This window comes from Lactuca virosa, chromosome 9, assembly GCF_052849685.1.
Source record: "Lactuca virosa cultivar CGN04683 chromosome 9, Lactuca_virosa_CGN04683_v6, whole genome shotgun sequence".
NCBI classification, from domain to species: domain Eukaryota; kingdom Viridiplantae; phylum Streptophyta; class Magnoliopsida; order Asterales; family Asteraceae; genus Lactuca; species Lactuca virosa.
This window is the reverse complement of record NC_136434.1, coordinates 261138256-261158391: the sequence shown is the minus strand read 5'-3', so window position 1 is coordinate 261158391 and position 20136 is coordinate 261138256. Positions and strand designations below refer to the sequence as shown.

The 20136-nt window shown below is 33.6% G+C and overlaps 1 pseudogene; it reads right to left on the bottom strand.

Moving 5' to 3' along the window:
* Positions 1 to 1815: 1815 nt before the first annotated feature.
* LOC145141057 (uncharacterized) lies at positions 1816 to 10579 on the bottom strand (annotated as a pseudogene).
* Positions 10580 to 20136: the final 9557 nt, after the last annotated feature.

The following is a 20136-nucleotide window of genomic DNA, read 5'->3' as shown; positions in this document are numbered from 1 at the left end:
ATCAATAGCCCAACCCATATGTATCACTGATTTACATAATCAGTCCCCGCTAATTTAATTAGTCTCTTTTGATCACTAAATTAATTCCAAATAATTCTTGATCAATACTATATAGATAATATGATTTCTCAATTAATATATTATACTTATAATATATTAGTAAATCACAAATAACCTCTTACTCAAATATCCATCCTATCAGATTGTTCTGGTGAAGGCAACCCGAAATGGACTATGCTACTCTCGGGTCAAGTACATACCAATTATAATTATGGGCTTAGATACCTAATCCAATAGTAACAATTAACACTAGTTTCAACAATGGATTGTTGAATTTGAATATCAACTATTCATAAAAAGAAACTGTTCACAATATGGTAGAATTCATCTATGACTTGAGAAATGTGGAATCTCTAATTGATAAGTTTTTCTAGATGGTTTCTGGAAAATCCATTAACTACCAAAATGTTACATTAGATCTTGAATCTAATAAATGACTTAGAGTCATGAACATGAGATGTAATCCATGTATAATAATCAAGTGTGGTATTGATTAAACTTCCTCCCTATAGCAATGAAAGACAGAGTAAATAATTCTTCTAGAAAGAATACATTACATAGATATCTATATACATTTAAGAAATACTTCACTACTAGAAAAAAAGCCTTAAACGACGCACATTGCGTGTCTTAAAATGCTCAGACGATGCACAAATGCGTGTCAAGGAAGGCCCTGTCATAACGAGAGACGACACGCTTTTACGCGTCGTCTATTTACGACGCGCATTTACGACACACATTTATGACACGCATTTACGACATACAATGCTTATCAAGGAAGGCCCTGTCATAAAGGAAGACGAAACGGATTTGCGTTTCATAACCTTACGACACGCGTGTTTATGACAGACAATGCGTATCAAGGAAGCCCCTGTCATAAATGAAGATGACACGCATTTGTGTGTCATAAACTTCAGTAACCATTTACGATATGCATTTACGACGCGTCTTTACGATACTTATTTACGCATAATACAAAAACATGTAAACAAATATATACCAAAACAATCAATTTCATCCAATAACATCATGTCAAAAAATTGTAATACATTGATATTAAGGGGATCTAATTGTGCATTGTTATTAAGAGGTTTTCCCTAACTATATAACCTATTAAGGGGCACCTTCTTGTTTCTACTTATTGTTATGCTTCTGTTTCCACATGATACCTGTTTTCATCATCAACACATTAGTATTCAGAAAGACTTCAAGCATCATCAATCTATGTTATAAAATATTAAAGTTTAATACACATGTAGTAAAATACCTTTTGCCAAGAATCCAGGCTTCAATGCAGCCCATACCTGTATAAAATATTAAAATTCAAAACACTTGTAGATTATAAAATATTAAAATGTTTTTTTTTCATGAAAAAAAATTGCGTATAAATATCAAAAAACAAGATAGGAGCCAATCATTCTATGACACAAGGAAAAATATGACTAGAGAACTGTGAAAAAAATATGTAGGGGTGGGGAGTGGAAAAATGTAAGTAGAGTACCTTAGCTGATGAAGTTAGCTCCTGCTTCATTTGCAAGTGCTTTGGCAACAAGTGTCTTCCCAGGAGGCCCAAAAAGCAATATTCCTTTGCAAGGCTGACAACAAAAATTGAAAGAGCGGTTGCATAACAACATAGACAAAGCAAAAGAAAGCCAAACAATCAAACAGATCTAAAAGGGGATAAAATCTCAGATCATGTTACTAAACAAAACCTATTATACTTTAACATAAAACATTAAGAAAAACAACACAAAGTTAATCACTTGAAGACCCATCATCATCATTTTCATGCAATGTAACTGTTGGGTTTTGAGCATTCTAACACTCCTATGGTGTACATGCAACCCTATAAACCTTGGATCTATGTTTTCTCTATTATACATGCAAATATTAACTATTCCAAGGTTTCATCCTAACTAGCATATTATGAAGCACCTATACTACAAAATTCTAGTTAGATGACATACCTTTTGATGTAGCTTGATGTCTTCAAGCTTTAAGAGCTTAGCCCCAATAGTGTGGAAGCCTCAAATGGAATCACAAATCACCAAAACACCTTGGAAGAACTTGAGAGAATATGTATGCACACTAAAATCGGCCCACTCTTATTTTCACACACTTGTGCCAATTTTGTGAGCCAATGACCCCTTTATATATTATGGAGGATTAGGGTTACATCCATGTAAACCCTAATACCAATGACCTTTCATTTACATAGGATCCATGGGTTAAAAGCTCCATGGACCATCCATGAAAGCTTAGCCCAACCTAAATTGATGCGGGCCGTAGTGTGGAGGATCGGGCCCTTGCGTTCCTAGAGGCCCACGATCGTGTGACTAAAGGGGCTTCACGGAAATGGCCATAACTTTGGCTACGAATCTCCGTTTCGGGCCTATGACCAGTCAAATCGAAGCTTGGAGCAAGGAGCACGGCTAGATAAGTACCCGAAGGGGACTTACCCATTTTTGAGTCCAGAAATCGCTTTCTAAATGGAGTTATGAACAATTTTGTTATTTTTCCTTAATTTTTGGGTTTTGTTTTTGGGTTTGTATTTGGCCCATGGACTTTTAGGGTTTCATTTTAATTTCTGCTTCTTATTTAACTGTTTTTGATGTAATTTGGATGGTCGATCATCAATTTTATGAACTTTCGATTTTCTCCCAAATTCTGTGTGTTAACCCAGATTTTGAAGCCAATCCCACGGTATTCGTAGAATCAACGTGGTTTTGAAGAGATTGTCCTGGCTATTCTTTTAGAATCAACATGTTCATTCTTGGTTATCTTTGTGTTGTTTTTTTGCGCTGCATCATAAATGAACTTGGCCCATTTCATATATATAAGAGTCCATATTTAATTAGTTCTTTTTGATCACTTAATTAATTCTAAATTAATTCTTGATCAATACTAATTAAATAATATGATTCCATATTAATATATTAGAACTAATAATATATTAATATAAATCATAGAAATACTATTCTCAAAAGACTATCCATATAAATTGTGCCGGTGAAGTGCAACCCAAATGGACCATGCCGGGTCGGGTCAAGTACATACCAAATATAGTTATGGACTTAGACATTAATCCAACAGTCTCCCACTTGGATAAGTCTAAAACTATTATTGAGTATGACTTCAAAACCTAACTGGCAATCGTAGCTCTTAAAGCCGCTGTCGAACTCTGACCTTGTCAATGACTTGTCCATTAGATAAGGGATCATATATTCCTCCATTCTAGATATCATATGGACTGAGACATGGATTATAATCATTCTCTCTGTCCATTTGTTGTTTCCCGATTTTGGATTTATGATGACTGACTGATTGAACAAATCAAATCGGTCCTGGCTTGGCTAAGCACTCACATGTGTCATCGCTAAATCATCGAGGGGCCCACAAATATCGCTTTTATCCCGAAGGTAAAAGGAATGGATAAACTTCGACTCATATGGCTTGTTCTACTACTTGTTGAATCATACACAAGGGCACGTTTTATAACATCGAGTTACCAATGCATTTTCGTGCAATCAATGTATAACCCACTCATAGTAACAACTCATATCTCTAGGTTTTAAGAATATAAGATATTATCGTCTCATGATCACTCGTGATAAAATCCATGAAGTGATTCAAATGAGCGTGGGTTGAATTCAATACTCAGAACTTATGAGCACTCATGAGTGTTGTAGCACCACTTTGTCCACCAACTTGGACCTCTACAAACCAACCCATGACAGTCTTGATGCATATCTACTTCCAACATAAGACCGACTGTGGATGGTTTGAATAACTTAATCATTCAGGAAGAGCGACTTAGTTATTCTGGAAGTCAAAACATGCAAAGTGAAACACAAGAATAAATGAATCAAATATGGTATCAAACCCTATGAATATAAATAAACACTTTTATTTATCACCATACTGATTACTCATTATTCATTGTTTCGGTTTTATCAACTTTATACTTGAATTAAAAACACTAGTTGTCACATGCTCCAAGCATGTACACTATGTTTTTCTTAAACAATAGCTTTGCCATACACCAAGTATGCACTCTATGTTTATCTATGATCCTTACTTTGTGAAATAAACCAATTGAACATAATTTCAATGATTCTAATTTCACACTCCCAAATCCTTATCGAAAAATGTGAGAATCTCAAATTCCTATCATTTATCAAAATCTGTTTAGATTTTAAACTTATATGCACTGACCCTCCTGTAATGAATATGTACAAAGTCACAAAGACTTGTCAACAGTCATTATAAGGTATTCCAATGGAGATCAACTCCATGGAAACTAAGTCTCATATTCAAAGTACATTGCTTTGGACATGCTTCTTGCATTAAGTTTTCTAATCTTACGCAGATAACTTCCACCTATGGAGACAACTCCATATTCTCATTTTGACTATCACTTCTGAATAAGAGATGCCTCTTTTCAGAATATGTCAATATGGTCCTTCCAAAATTAGCACTATACTTCCAACTGTCCCTGAGCAACCAATCTTTGGTAAACCTCAGATTGTCCTCGGCAATTGCTTAATCATTTTAATCATATCCAATTCTAGACCTTTTCCCTTCTTAATGCCTCTGGGCATTTGGAAAAATTTAGAAATGACAAATATTATAGCACATGCAATCGATCCTGTACCCAAAGCAAATGGTACATGATTCATGATGTCTCACATAAAGACATGATTCTAGACCAGTCTTTTGCTACAATATTTTTATTTGCCATGTTTTCAAAATTTGACTATGAAGAGGGATGCCGTAATCATAATCGAATTTTGAGAACGCAATATATAGAATTTCCTTAAGTTGAACCAATCCAACATGAAATTCATATATATATTCTTGACTAAAGATGATTAAGGTCTCAATCTAAGCCTTTAGAACTGAAATGAAGTATATCCACTCCCTTAATTATAGCAAAACAACTTTTTCAATCCCTGCAGCCTCACGAATTGAAACTTTTGTTTTCTATAATTAACATTGCTAACTTGCAACACTAACAATAATTATCATGCTCCCACTAACATGATGATTATTAGCATAACACTTATGCTCCCACTAGCTTTGACATGTACTCAGAAATCAGCTGGACTTCTAGAAATCAATACTTTATTGACTTTCTTACCAAAGTTCAGATTTCTGATACGAGATGCTTTGATAAAACTTTATCAAAATCATACACCTTTCCTTAGATAGCATGCATGTGTGTCTAAACAATTTCAGAACTATGAAAAGGGATGCCGTAATGATAGTCTCAATTGTTTAGACCTTTTGCCATCTACTTCAAATCTACTTGGTGGAAGTGTTTCCTCACCATCATTTTCATGAATCGGAGAGAAACCTTATGACCCTTAGATTTTATGGTGTATGTATTCTTATCCATGTGAATCGTCAAAACCATAGTCACAAGACAAGGATAATGACAAATCCAAACTCATATGGACTGAACTTATGCAATCTTAACTTCTTGCCACCTGGCAGTACAGGGCCTGCCATTGCTTCCAAGTTGTTATGCAACCAATTGAGAACTTTCAGAACTCCTATGCAAAGCCAACTTTAACTGGAATGGGCATAGAATATGTCAACACGATAGGTTATAAACCTCAAGTCGTGTGCTAGTGAAGAACCTCAAGTTTTATTTTTGATTAGTTCTTGAAATTCTTTTTAGGATCTTTAAGATTCCCACTATCCTCTTGACATATAAGACTATCTTGCCAAATATTCAAGAGATAGTGCAGATTCTTTATCAAGACAAACACTTCACACAATTGGCGTTAGTTGGTCTTTGTTTTATCCAAAACATCACAACTTACCAATTTCAAATGTACAAGAGTAGGACACTTTTACTCTTACATTTGACAAGTGTTTTAAATCTTTCTTTAAGATATGTCACTCAAGTTACAATCTTGGAGTATGACTCTAAGAATTGTTTTGGAACGAAGTATGACTCATCTTCTTGATCTAACCATTTCAACAATTCATGACTCCTCTTCTTAGTCATAAGAATGCACTAAGATGACCTTTAGAGGAATAATTGTGATATGATTTCTAAATCATTAAGATTATCACAAACATGATACTAAAGTACTCTCCCATCTTTTCAGATTTGAGAAACTTTTATCTTAAGGCCTAATTTGATTCTTCCCATTCGTTCTGCCATACATTGAGACTTTTCCAATGTTTCAGAATTATACTTAAACTTGTAAGTATAACCATATTTACTAAACTTTAGTAAATCAAATAGTCTTAACGAGCTTTGTCGTGGACATGACCAGTGCAGAAGAATGTGTACTCGATCCCTTTAATCCTTCACTTGACTCACACATCCATGTGAACAAGTAATTAGTCTTGATTTTCCAATGCTTGAAAGTTCTCATTCATCATACTATTCAACTTGCATGATTCCAAGTTTTGGTCCAATTGAAACTTGGGTGATGAGGAACTTTCCTGATTTGGTAAATTTAGACACTACCACAAATGAAAGAATCAAATCCATTTTCCAATATTGCTGTTAGTGGAATCATATAAGCAACAGTTTTCCACAAATGCCATTGTAAGGATACTTCAAATAAATAAAATTAAACAATTTTCTTTTATTTTAAAACTTTGCGGAAAAACTTATCCTTACAATCCACATGGAAAATTGTTGTTATCTATTCGTTAGCAATATATCATAACTTCTTAAGCAACTGCTCAAAATTCTGATGCGATCGAAATCCACCTTCGTGATCAGAATCAGCATATACTTCCTTTAAGATTTCTCTCTATTCTTTGATTCTTAAAACATCAACATGTGACCCAGTCACATCATGTAATGAGGATCTCAGAATAAAACTTAACAGAGTTAGATAATGGGCTCTACCTTATGTAGAGTCAAACTTATTGACTTTAACATCCTTAGGTAAATTTGGAAGCTTTGCAATCAACGCCCCTTCCTTTGGCAAAATAAACATATGGACCCTTTGGTAATGGGACTATCTCAGACTTAGCCTTTCTCTTTACCATTTGGTCTACCGGGTTGACTATGACCAATCCCTTTCCATTGGGAAGAGAATGCTTTTTCTGGATTTCCAGTGTCACCATTGTCATTGTCCATAAAGTTTTTGGGAAGTTGATCTTCTAATCAAATTTGCTTTACTATCGTTCCAAATCATTGCTGATTCAGCAGCACCAAGCAAATAGATATGATCATTAAGGTTCATGTCGTAGTCTGTTTCATAGTAGTCCCAAAGGAACTCACTATGTGACTTAGAAAGTGATTGAACATCCAACTTTCTCAAGACTTTGACACCCAACTCTCCCGGCTTGTCAATATGTGACTTCATCTCTAAGATGTGATCACACATAGACCTTGCTTGCCATTAGGGCTTGAGTGACCTTGAACTTGTGGGTTAGGGAGAATAATTGGAGGAGGTGGAGGAAGAGAAGTATGACTTCCATGAGCCAAACTCGGGAAGTCATATTCATTAGGAAAGCTTGGTTTGGGAAGATCATTGTTGTCTAAACCAAACATCAACAATGGGAGAAATTCACGTAAAGTTGATTTAAGTCCTTAATATAACACCCAATATGATATATTAAGGCTAGGACCCAACAAACTATTTTATAACTTGGAAGAGGGATGCCGTAATCCAAGCTATAAAATATTTGAAGGTAGGTGAATGACAATTCACCAATTTCCACCAAGATAAACGAAATGTATTATTAGGTTTTAATTGGTTTTGAAACTCCTAGATTCTTTTGAGATTCATTGAACTTTTCAATGGCATGTTTCAATCTCGAGTGTGCCCTTCAGGTTTTGTGACTGGGATGCCGAGGATCACAAAACAAGGTGTGAAGTAACCATGCAAATATACTTGGTACCCTTAATATTTACCCCTCAATCGATGTGCCGGTTAACCACACGAGCTCCACCGATACCATGATAAATATTAAGTTACCCTTTGCCTACTTTGTTAAATCCAGGTTAGTGTACCGGTTAACCACACACGCTCCACTAACGGTTTAAACAAAGTGCAAAGTGTAATTTCATGGATTAGCACCTTATTCACATTTTCCTAAGTAACTAAGATTGGGAATTAATAAAAGGTTTAGTTACTTAGTATTTATCATTAATACTTTTAATCAAGGGAGAATTATAGTCCTTGTCCTACTTGTTCGGCTAACGACCCTCCACCAGTCAAGGAAACGGTGGGTGAGAGTGGACAACCATTAAACTGTCATTTTATAGGCAGTAACCTTATACCCCCTTATAGACCGGCTTCGTGAATGAGGCCTACTAATGGTAAGACGACTTGCTGTTATACATATAATATATTAAACTTTTAATATTATAATAGTATAAGGGTGTATTTTAGACATTTAAAATACTTGGTGGTTTAATCTATTAATTAAACTAGACTTTTAATTTAATTAAACTCAAACCATATATTTATGGATTAATAATACTCTTTTAATTAAACGCTTTAATTAACTATTAATAAAGTCCATAAGAGTTAATTTGAACTATTCAACAAAACATATGGAAGGTTTTTTTTTTTTTTTTAAAAAAACTTTCATATCCACAACTTTAAAAAAAACTTTTGAGCTCCAAAATTTTATGACAAAATATGTAACTCCTTAAAATATTTAGATCAAACTTTTAAAACTAATAAAATAATCATATCATTTTATCTTTTACTAAATTTGACCTAATTCAACTCATATAACAAATGATTCAAATTTTACAAATAATTCGTTTTTCACAAAACAAGTAATTATCTTAAAATTTGACAAACGTCATGTTTTTTTTTTCCATTTTTTTTCAACTTGAAAATAAAACATTTGCATCAATATAACAGAAAACAACCCATGGCTCTGATACCACTGTTGGGTTTTGAGCATTCTAACACTCCTATGGTGTACATGCAACCCTATAAACCTTGGATCTATGTTTTCTCTATTATACATGCAAATATTAACTATTCCAAGGTTTCATCCTAACTAGCATATTATGAAGCACCTATACTACAAACTTCTAGTTAGATGACATACCTTTTGATGTAGCTTGATGTCTTCAAGCTTTAAGAGGTTAGCCCCAATAGTGTGGAAGCCTCAAATGGAATCACAAATCACCAAAACACCTTGGAAGAACTTGAGAGAATATGTATGCACACTAAAATCGGCCCACTCTTATTTTCACGCACTTGTGCCAATTTTGTGAGCCAAGGACCCCTTTATATATTATGGAGGATTAGGGTTACATCCATGTAAACCCTAATACCCATGACCTTTCATTTACATAGGATCCATGCGTTAAAAGCTCCATGGACCATCGATGAAAGCTTAGCCCAACCTAAATGAACTTGGCCCATTCCATATATATAAGAGTCCATATTTAATTAGTTCTTTTTGATCACTTAATTAATTCTAAATTAATTCTTGATCAATACCAATTAAATAATATTATTCCATATTAATATATTAGAACTTATAATATATTAATATAAATCATAAATATACTATTCTCAAAAGACTATACATAAAAATTGTGCCGGTGAAGTGCAACCCAAATGGACCATGCTGGGTCGGGTCAAGTACATACCAAATATAGTTATGGACTTAGACATTAATCCAACAGTAACCACTTTCTCTATAAACCTTTTACTCAGTCCTTCAAGAACAGCTTCTCTAGAAGCTTCACCATTGAGTCCATCATTAAGAACAGGATCTGATTGGCATAAAATCATAGCAACACCTTCTGGAGTGCATCTCCTACCAAAAGTATGCAACCCAACATAATTTGCCTTCACTACAACAACAACACAGTGGGAAGATTACAATCTGGATAATTAGGAATGCAATCAGTTAAAATAATCTTGAAAAATTTGGTAGCTGCCTACATTGTTGTTAGTACTTCCACACACTGCATTAGAACTCCACACTCTGGGTACCAATTCAATCACAAGTTCCCATTAACAACCATATTAATCAAAATCAATTGCTAATCAATAACAAACAAAATAGTAGTGAATTAGTGATTACCAATCTTTGTATAGAATAACAACCACCCACACATCAGATGGAGCTTATGATACCTCACGCACAAAATCGGATCCTGAAATGGGAATGACTGACCCAAACTTTGCAACTTTCACTGTTTGCTTCATCTCTGCTAACCTCTTTCTCCTTCAAGAACATAAAAGAAAACGAAACCATTAAAATCTCACATGAAGTTTAATGTCCTCATAAAATGAGATTAGGATTGAGGGAGTTGAAAGTACCTGTATTCTTCAAGGAAACGATTGTCATCAAGATCAAATTCTAAAGCTTCGAGTTCTTCTTCTGTATTGTTATCGATCCAAGATTTGGTTTTAGGTTTGGAATCTTCATCTTCTGCAGCAGTGAAAGGATCAGGTTTGAAGGCAGGAGGTTTGGGAGGTAAGTTCCCGAGTTTTCTTTGAATATCATCCCATTGACCTGATGCTCCTTCAACATCTTTGTAGACAAAGTGATAGTCTGCCATTTTTGCTAACTATTTATTGATATTTGTCTTGTGAAGATCAGCATTATCACTTTGCTCTCAAGATCTCTGCAAGCATAACGAATAATGGGTATTAAGACTTAAGAGATTACTAGAAGATGTCCAAACAGCTAGTGTATATGGATAAACCATCTCAGGAGATGCATAAATTTCAGTTGATTGATTGCTTCAGAATTCATGTCATTGATTCACATTATACACACGTCTATAGTTTATACCAATAAATTGCAAAAACTTTGCCTGATTGCTACATGCTAACAGTTTACTTCATTGCTTCTATCCCAATTACCACCAGCAAAGGGACTAAGGGATACTACCTTCATAAATCATACCCTCAGTAGATTTCCATGAGATAAAACAGAATAGACTACTCTGATAAAATACAATAAAAAATACAGACCCTGAGTAGATTTCCACGAGATAAAAGCTCGGGTCTTTTCTTTGGAAGAATGGCAAGTTCATGTAATCCGGTTCCACGAGACCACTGCTGTGCACATCACTCTTGAAATCTGATCGTCCTCCTAAGGAGGGTCTCACCCGACAAGAAACTCTAATATTTACTATTTAAAGAAAATAAATCAACTAGATCAGTTAAATGAAAACTAGGTCAACACTAGCTAGACCATGAATGTGCAGACCTAAAACAACAAGATCTTGGACCTGATTATATAGCTTTCAGTTTTCATCAAGAACTCTATGATACCCAGAAGCGTGAATATGGTGCCAACAATAAGCTTGAGTATTGGATTGTTCCCAATGGCATCATCAGCCAACCACTCCTTTATACTTGAAATGATACTTTCCTATCAGATTCCAAAACCACATAATAATACTAGTTAGAGAAATGGCCCATTTTATCCATGAAATGACAACATAGGTACATGTACACTGATGGCATACAACATACATGCTTTTAATCATTAATAACAAGAATACATCTTACTTCCAATTGTGCATGTTGCAGTTTGTAAAAGAAAAATCAACCTAACTGACACACAGAGAACTTCTCCAGTACATGATATAAAAAGATAAAACATTAGGTTCTTATAAAAAATGAAAGTTGTTTACAGATGTATTACCAAATTAACTTGATGAAGTTTATACAGGTTGAAATTCATGATCGTATTTAGTGGGGATGTTGTCATGATAACAAACCGTATCCTCTCTTTTTAAACTATTAACAATTTGTTCGTATGAGCTATAGTTTGCAAACGATCAGAAATTGAATTTTACAAAATTTCATTTCGTATCTACAATGCTCTAAAGAAGTAAAACACCAGTAATTCAATGCTCAAACAGAATAAAAAACAATTGAATTTTATAAAATTTCATTTTGTATCTATAATGCTTTGAATAAGTAAAACATCAATAATTCAATGTTCACTCCAAGAACATCGATCCAGGTGATTTTCTTTCCTTCCAAGCTTCGATTAAAAAAAACGTGACAAAATCGAAAAGGTTTTTACCTCAGAATCTCATATTATAAATGAAAGGGGAGACGTAAGATGGCTTTGATCGTGAGGGGTTTTAGAGAGAATGGGAAGAAAAAAGAGAGGGGCTCGAGTTTTTAGACTGAGATAGGGATGGCGAGATTTAAGAAAGAGTGAAAATTAAGCTACTTGGGTGAAAATGGACCTGTGATCTTTGTCTTGAGCACGTAATCTTTGTCTTCAGCACACCTTCGAAATCAAAGAATGGAATTTGGTACCTTGTATGTTTTGACAAAGAATATTGTCGATTAAACCCCACGTAATTCCTTTTTTGTGTCTCTATTTCCATTCCGTTCTATTATGCGATCGTACCCCTTGATCCCGTTGAAGAACTTGAGACGTTTTTGATGAAGGAAACCCATAGAAATGTTGATCAGGGTTTAAGTTGGGTAACACACTTTGGATCTTCTGATTCTCGGTCGTGGGCCTAGACATCTTTGCCCCTCTACTACCAGTCCAACCCAACACAAATGTATCTTGAGTTGAATAATGCACTGGGATAGATTACCGACCGACGGAAATAACCCCTCCTCAACTTCGTTGAGGAATTAGATTATTGCAGAACATAACAAGATAACAAAAGCACTTAGAGGAACTTCAAGTATGAGGCGGGGTTTTAGGGTTTCTTTTGATCGATGAATATTTTAGGAACTTCAAGTATGAAATTATCGATCTTTTACCCACAATGCTTTTAGGGTTTCTTTTGATTGAAGAGAATTTTACAACATACAAAGAAGAAGAAGAAGGACGAGAGTATCAAGGTGGGGTTTTTTATTTTTTGGATTTCATTCCCCCCTTGGCAATTAAAAAATTGGAGAACGCACGTTCATAAAGAAAAATATAAAGAGACAGTTTTAGACGACACACTTTTTTATGATAGGTGCCCTCCGTGTTTTTAATTTTTTTTGTTGGACACTATTTTTAGGGCACGCATAAATGCGTGTCCTCTATCCTTCAAATTTTGCAAAACTGACATTATTTTTTAGGGCACGCACAAATGCGCATCCTCTATCAGCGAGTGTCATTGTTTGCGCGTCATTAAAGGGCTGTTTTCTAGTAGTGCTTGTTATAAAAGGATTTTTCCCATACTCATGTCTTGACTATTCTCCTTATCATACTCATGACGTTAACTATGATCAAACCTTTTTCTCAAGTAACTATGATTAGATAAACAAGGAAACTATTTGTCATAACTACATATTCTGATATGAGATATGACAAATAGATTTCAAGAAAATCTGCTTTACTTAATATACATCTACTATAAGATATCTATATAGCTTAGCCTAGAGGTTTTCATAATCAATGTTATCCTAACATGATGTGTAATGCATAAAATTCACGTATGGATATAAAGCAAACCTCTCAAGGTTGGAATAATCATTTTAATATGAAAACACAAGGTATGCTTTTATATAAAAATGAAGATGGCATTTATGTTTACTAAGAACTAGTGGGAGCATAATGATATTCCTAATATTGTATGAATGATACATACTTAACCATGAGAAATTTCATTCTGAACATGCCAAGTTTTTTCTCCTTGGCTCAGAATATGTTTCTAAGTTGAAAGACTTAGGAAGGACAAGATACATTCTTGAAATGTAAGATCCATAGAGATAGATAAAAGACGAATGTTAAAAGTTTTATATCTTTATGTGTATATTGATAATATTTTGAAAGAGATCAAGATACAAGATTTGTTTGGAGGAATCTTAGCATTGTAATATGGCACTAAGTTTGAGCTAGCCTCAAAAGGACCTGGAACATAGATTTGAGCTAGATAAAATGATTTATATTCTATTTTCTTGGCAAATAAAATTAGCATTTGTACCATATTATACATAAGACATGGTATATGACCATGCTATGAACATATCACGAGATACCAACTAAATACATGGTTAGTCACTGGATGGCTATAATAACATTCTAAGAGTACTTAAGAAGAACTAAGAGAATGTACATGAGATAATCATTTTAGAGGAAGATAATTATGTAAAGAGATACACAAGATGTTAACTTCAAAATTAATAGATATAATTATGAATTATAACTAGATTAAGACTTCATTTTGGAATGAAAAATAAGTTTTATTGGAATAAGGTTCAGCCAAAACATGATAGAACAGTGTACTACAAAATCATAATACACTACTTTAGAAGCTGAAATCAAATACGATTGGTTGAATGAGTTCAATGAAAAACTATGTTAATTCGTGTCATTCAATAATCACATAGAAATCTTTGTGTAATCGAGAGTATCATTAATCAAGCTAAGAGATTCTATGTCACATAAGAACACCAATCATATTCTCCAAGATATTTAACTATACTTAGAGAAAAGTTAAATATAGAGATAATAGTATTCACAAAATTCACACAAATTAAATTTAGTCAGACTCATTAAAAAGGTCATCCTTTAGAGCTAAGTATGAATGATCACACTTCAGCTACATGACATCATGATTATAGAAATGGGATTTTGATTTGGATTTATTATTTGGATATTGGAACATTAAGACAATAACTATTATAATGTTTTAATATATTGTGATATAATCATTATATCAATACTTGTTGTTGTCTATGTTAACATGTTTAATCCATGAATAATCTTATTATTCTTAAAGATCATAGTCGATTATAATTGTAGGAGCAATTATGAAGCAAGACTAATATGAATTGGAATGGTTGATTCTCACCGGATGAAAGTAGGCAAGTGGTTGTAACCAAGATTCATATGTTCTCGTTAGAGAACTAGTATTGGACTGGCCTACATTAAGATCACCTCATGGATCACTATCATTAGTGATACTTGATAAAAGATACTATCTTTGTATCCGTAACACCTGAGATACATAGTGGGTCTTAAGTGTAGGGGTGATGTGCTTTGATATGGTCAAATTCTGATCCTTAAATGGGAAGTTATAAAAGCCATTTTCATGTATGGTGTGAACTATGAAAGATGTTTATATAATCAAGATGGGATTTGTTCCTCTTATGTGTTAAGAGTTAGACATCCGTATCTCATGTTCTACATGATGTATATGACAAAGGGATAACTAATAACTTACCTTATATTCCAATTGCAACTTTGAAATTCTGAAAATTAGATGTTGATAGAATGGCACAAATTCATGTATTACTTAGAGCAGTGCAATGTTTCTAGACATTCTCCACTGTCTAGATCACTTTATAATTAGTCATGTGCAAGTGGGAGATTGAAAGATATATATGCCCAAGATTCATTAAAAAAGGATATTACTAGATAACACATGATCCTAAAGAGTCACATTAATAACAACTTGATACTATTGATGACTTATTAGAAATTAATTTTAATAAATATTGTAACACACATAGATTTGGGCTAGACGATTAAGATATAATAAGCATTAAAATGACTTTTTTATAGAAGGTTATTTAGGATAAATAACCATAACCAAAGTTATGGTAAATATGACAACGATTCCGTACATATAAAGATCGTTGAAATCCGACTTCGTATGAAGTAGTTATGTTTCTTTGAAGTTTTGCGATTAAACCGATAGTGTGGGCACTAGTAGTCGTATAACCGAGAGCGTGCATATAGAGAACGTCCAAATCTGACTTCGTGAGAGGAAATTATAATTTTCGAAGTTTCAGTGCAATAGTGCGAAATTCAAATCGGTTAATTGTTATTCGAGACAATCTAAACGAGAAATGAAGATATCGTGAATATGTGAACCTGTTGGTATAAAGACAGACGAGAACAAAGTTCGTATGAAGAAGTTATGAATTTCGTATGGATTTTAACAGTCTAAACCGATCTAAATATGATTATTTTTGTGAGAGTAAGAATTAGATGTTGAGACCTTAATGAAAGTTGTAGAGCTCGTCGAGAGGATACCATAGATATCAAAACGTAAAAAACGGAGCTCGTATGCGAAAGTTATGGTCGTCCAAAGATCTGGAAGAAACTATCAAGCTGATGACATGCCACCACCGGAGTGTGCCACATGGCATGTTGGTCGCTCGATCCTCCAAGAGATGCAACAACGTGGCAGCATGAGATTTCAAAACATGGCACCATGAATTGGTGATACAAGGCATTTTTCTAGAAGAATGACAAGGACGAAGGAAAGAATGACACGTGACACGAAGCTGATGGAGACACCTCACTCTTGAGGTGTGTCGTGCCTGTTGTCATGGGCCGATGCGCCCCCTAGTACCCTATAAATATGCTTCGAAATTCCTTCATTTTCCACTCATAAATCATTCCAATTTGTCTGGACACATCCCATTCTTTGAATTCAATATTTTTGGAACTTCTAATTATTTTTGCAAGGTCCTGGAGTAGCTAGGAGCCCCGAGAAATAGAGCATTCGGTTTCGGAATTCTGCCCACTTAATTTCCCCGTTTTCTCTAAAATCTTTGTAAGTTAAGCTACACTTAATTTATTTAAAGTATAACTTATATTTATGTTCATAATCGTTATTATGAACCCCTAGATAAGACTTATCAATGATTCCAAGACATTATACTGATTGATCAACTTACGAGGATGATGTCTAGGTTGGATTTAGTTAGGTGTTTAAAGTGGGATTTTCAAACAGTATACTATGTATACCAAAGGGACCCTACCTCTGATATGATCCTACCTGGTTGTTCGTTACTTGATATATCTTGATTTAGATATTAGGATTAGTGAGTAATCTAAACTATCATTAGTCTCCAAGAATATAAGACTAATACTTAGTAATGTGAACCTTGGTATTGTCATAGGAAAAGATAAAGCACCAAGGCGAAGTTCTACCCAAATTCCGAGGAATCCACTTTTATCAAGTGAGTGCATAGTTACTTTCATCTTACACATAGATATGAAGTTTTTAGATTATTGAATTCTATATACGCTTATGTGCAAAGATGTTATGTGATAAATGAAATATTATATAGATAAAGTTTATATGATATATACCGTATATGTATTTTATAAATATTAAACGTTGGGTAATGAAGCGTAATGAAAGATGTCTTAGTATGATGAAAGATAAGATGCCATAATATGATGAAAGATAAGATGTCATAGTATAATGAAAGATATAGGCAATGATAGGATTCCACGACTTTGGAAATGGTAGTAGCGTACTAACGATGTAGAAATGGTACTAGTGTACTAACGATGTAGGAATGGTACTAGTGTACCAATGATATAGTCATCTAACAGAGTATAGGTGATTACCACCAGACTATTTGATGATAGGCTCATGGAACACAAACATGTTTATAACCTGTAGGTGATCGACTTCGTGCCGATTTGATATACTCTACCCTTCTGACACGTATTGTAGAGAAATCCCTATGACAGTACTGTCAGCAACGATGATTAAGATGATCCTTAGGACAGATACTTAGGAATGAAAATAGAAAGAGAAGCTACTGACACATATTGTGAAGAAAGCCATGTAACTGTACTGTTAGCCATGATGACTATCATAACCCTTAGGATAGATCCTTAGGGAAGAATAAAGAAGAATACAGGGATGTGTAATCGGGTTAAATGTTTGATAATTAAACATATTAACTAGATTATCGTGGGTTGAAAACTCTATGTACTCACTAGGTTTCCTAACCTGACCTACTCAACGTCTTTGTATCACAGGTAGCACTAGAAAGGTACATGAATGATGAGAGATTTAAGGAGATGTTGATTGATAGTCTAAGATATTGTAAGGTATGTTTATGCTTATGTTTTGTATCAGTTATGATATCCCAAACTTTTATAAATCAATGAAAAACATTTCTTCGGAAATATATTTACGGGATAAAATTTTGGATTTATAAATCAACTCTATTTGGCGCCAATTTGTTAGGTGTGTCAAACCCAACAAATAAAGGGGTGCGATATACTCCAAATGAGCACTATTATATTGCACTAAGAGGTAGTACAAGGCAAGTAGGGTCGATCCACAGAGACATGGAACAATCAGTCTATACCTCTTTACGCAAGGTACTTTGGTCACCAACAGTAAAGAGGGGGGGGGGGGGGGGAGGTTGAATGCAATGATTAGAACAAATAATTAAAGACACAAGTAATCAACTAAATGAGTGAATTACATTCAGAAATTGTAGGGAATCCAACTCTATGTATGAAAACTTATAAATTCGATTAAAAAAAGACTAGATACTTGCTCAATTCTATCTAAGTAATGGCCGTGAAAATGAAGATGTCACAAATGTTCAATAAACTTTTATAATTAATTGGAAATTATATATTTCTTGGAAATAATAATTTTTATTATCAAGAAACATATTAAACTATATGTTATGATTTATTAAGTCATGTACAACATTTTAGACTAGAAAGACTTTTGTCTTTTTGCTAAAAGTTAAAGTTTATAATATGGAAAAGGTTCGTATTTTTTATAAACTTTCATCACCCTTTTTCTATTGCTAAAACCATAGCTAGTCAATAGAGATTTGGAATGGCTTTTTGATTTGTTTAATCAAAAGAAATACATGTTTTAAGGAGCATTAGGAATACTTAGGTGTAGGGTCATGATGCACCTTTAAGCATTGAGACCTTTGGGTAAGGTTTTAACTTTAAGAAAGGCATTCATCCATTCCTCTCTTACTAGCGTTAAAACAGTATGATGGTTTCCATCATCCATTCTCTCTAGTTTTTGCTTTAACACTTGAAAGAAGATTGTCTTGTTGCTATATTTAAGTTCATATTTTGCTGATGAACTTAGAGCTTAATAGCTTAATAGTTTTGGACTAGCGTCTACATCAAGTTGAACTATTGTTGGTGGATTTCTAAGTTAAAGTTCTACTTTCATTCTTATTCAACATTCAAACCTCCTCTTGAGGATTCAAAGGCTACAAAGGTTGTCATCTTCTTTCTTCCTCTTTGGTTAGTTTTTTTCTTTCCATGTTTTGCAAGAAGATCATTGGTGGGTTTAAACAAGTTTTATCTTAGTCGAAATTTTACGTCTTTTGTTTGCTACATCGTGAGTTTCTTAAACTAATTTTTTTATAAAAACGAAATATTTGGAACGTCATGTTGTTTTGATATATTGGGATATGATATTTTAAATAATACTTGTTATTTTATATATAAACATGTTTAATCCATGAATAATCTGGTTATTCTAAAAGGTCCATAGTTGATCATAACTATGAGAACAACTACGAGGTAAGAGTAAGATGAATAGTATTGGTTGAATTTCAAAAGATTAAAGTTGGAAAAGTGTGGTAACCAAGATTCAAAGCTACTTATTAGAGAACAAGTATTTGACATGAACCATTACAAGATCATTTCATGGATCACTATCATGAGCGATACTAGATAAAGGTAATATCTTTATATCCTTATTACCTAAGATATATAAATTGATAATTAAGTATATGGAATACTATAATTGGATATTGTTAAATGTTGCTCTTTGAATACGCAGTTATAAAGGTCATTATCGGGTATGGTATAAACTATACAAGAGGCGTATGTACTCAAGATGTGATTTGTTCTACTTATGTGTTGAGACTTAGACATTTAAGGTTCCGTACTAAATTTTTAAAACTAAATAAGATTGATTGTGATCCATATCTCATGTTTAATGTCATGTTTATGACAAAGGGATAACTGATTACTTACCTTATAAATCAACTGGATCTTTAACTGAGGAACTAGATGTTGTTAAATGACACTTTTCCATGTGTTGTCAAGGGCAGTGAAATGTCGCTAGACATTCACCATTGTCTGTATCAGTCTAAAATAAGTCTTGTGCAATTAGGAGATAACTGAAAGATCTATATACTCACCAATCATTATAGAAGGATATTTACTAATAACATATGATGCTATAGTGTTACACTAATAACATGTAAATGTTCACTAAATGTTTCTGAAGATTTGATCTTAAGAAATATTTATAATTATTGCATGATTAATTAGAAAATTATTATTTTATGAATATAATATTTTCTAATAGATTTATCAACTAATAAGTCATAAGGTATGATTTAAATTTTGTGTACATATATAGGGTCGGGAACACCTCAAGATGGT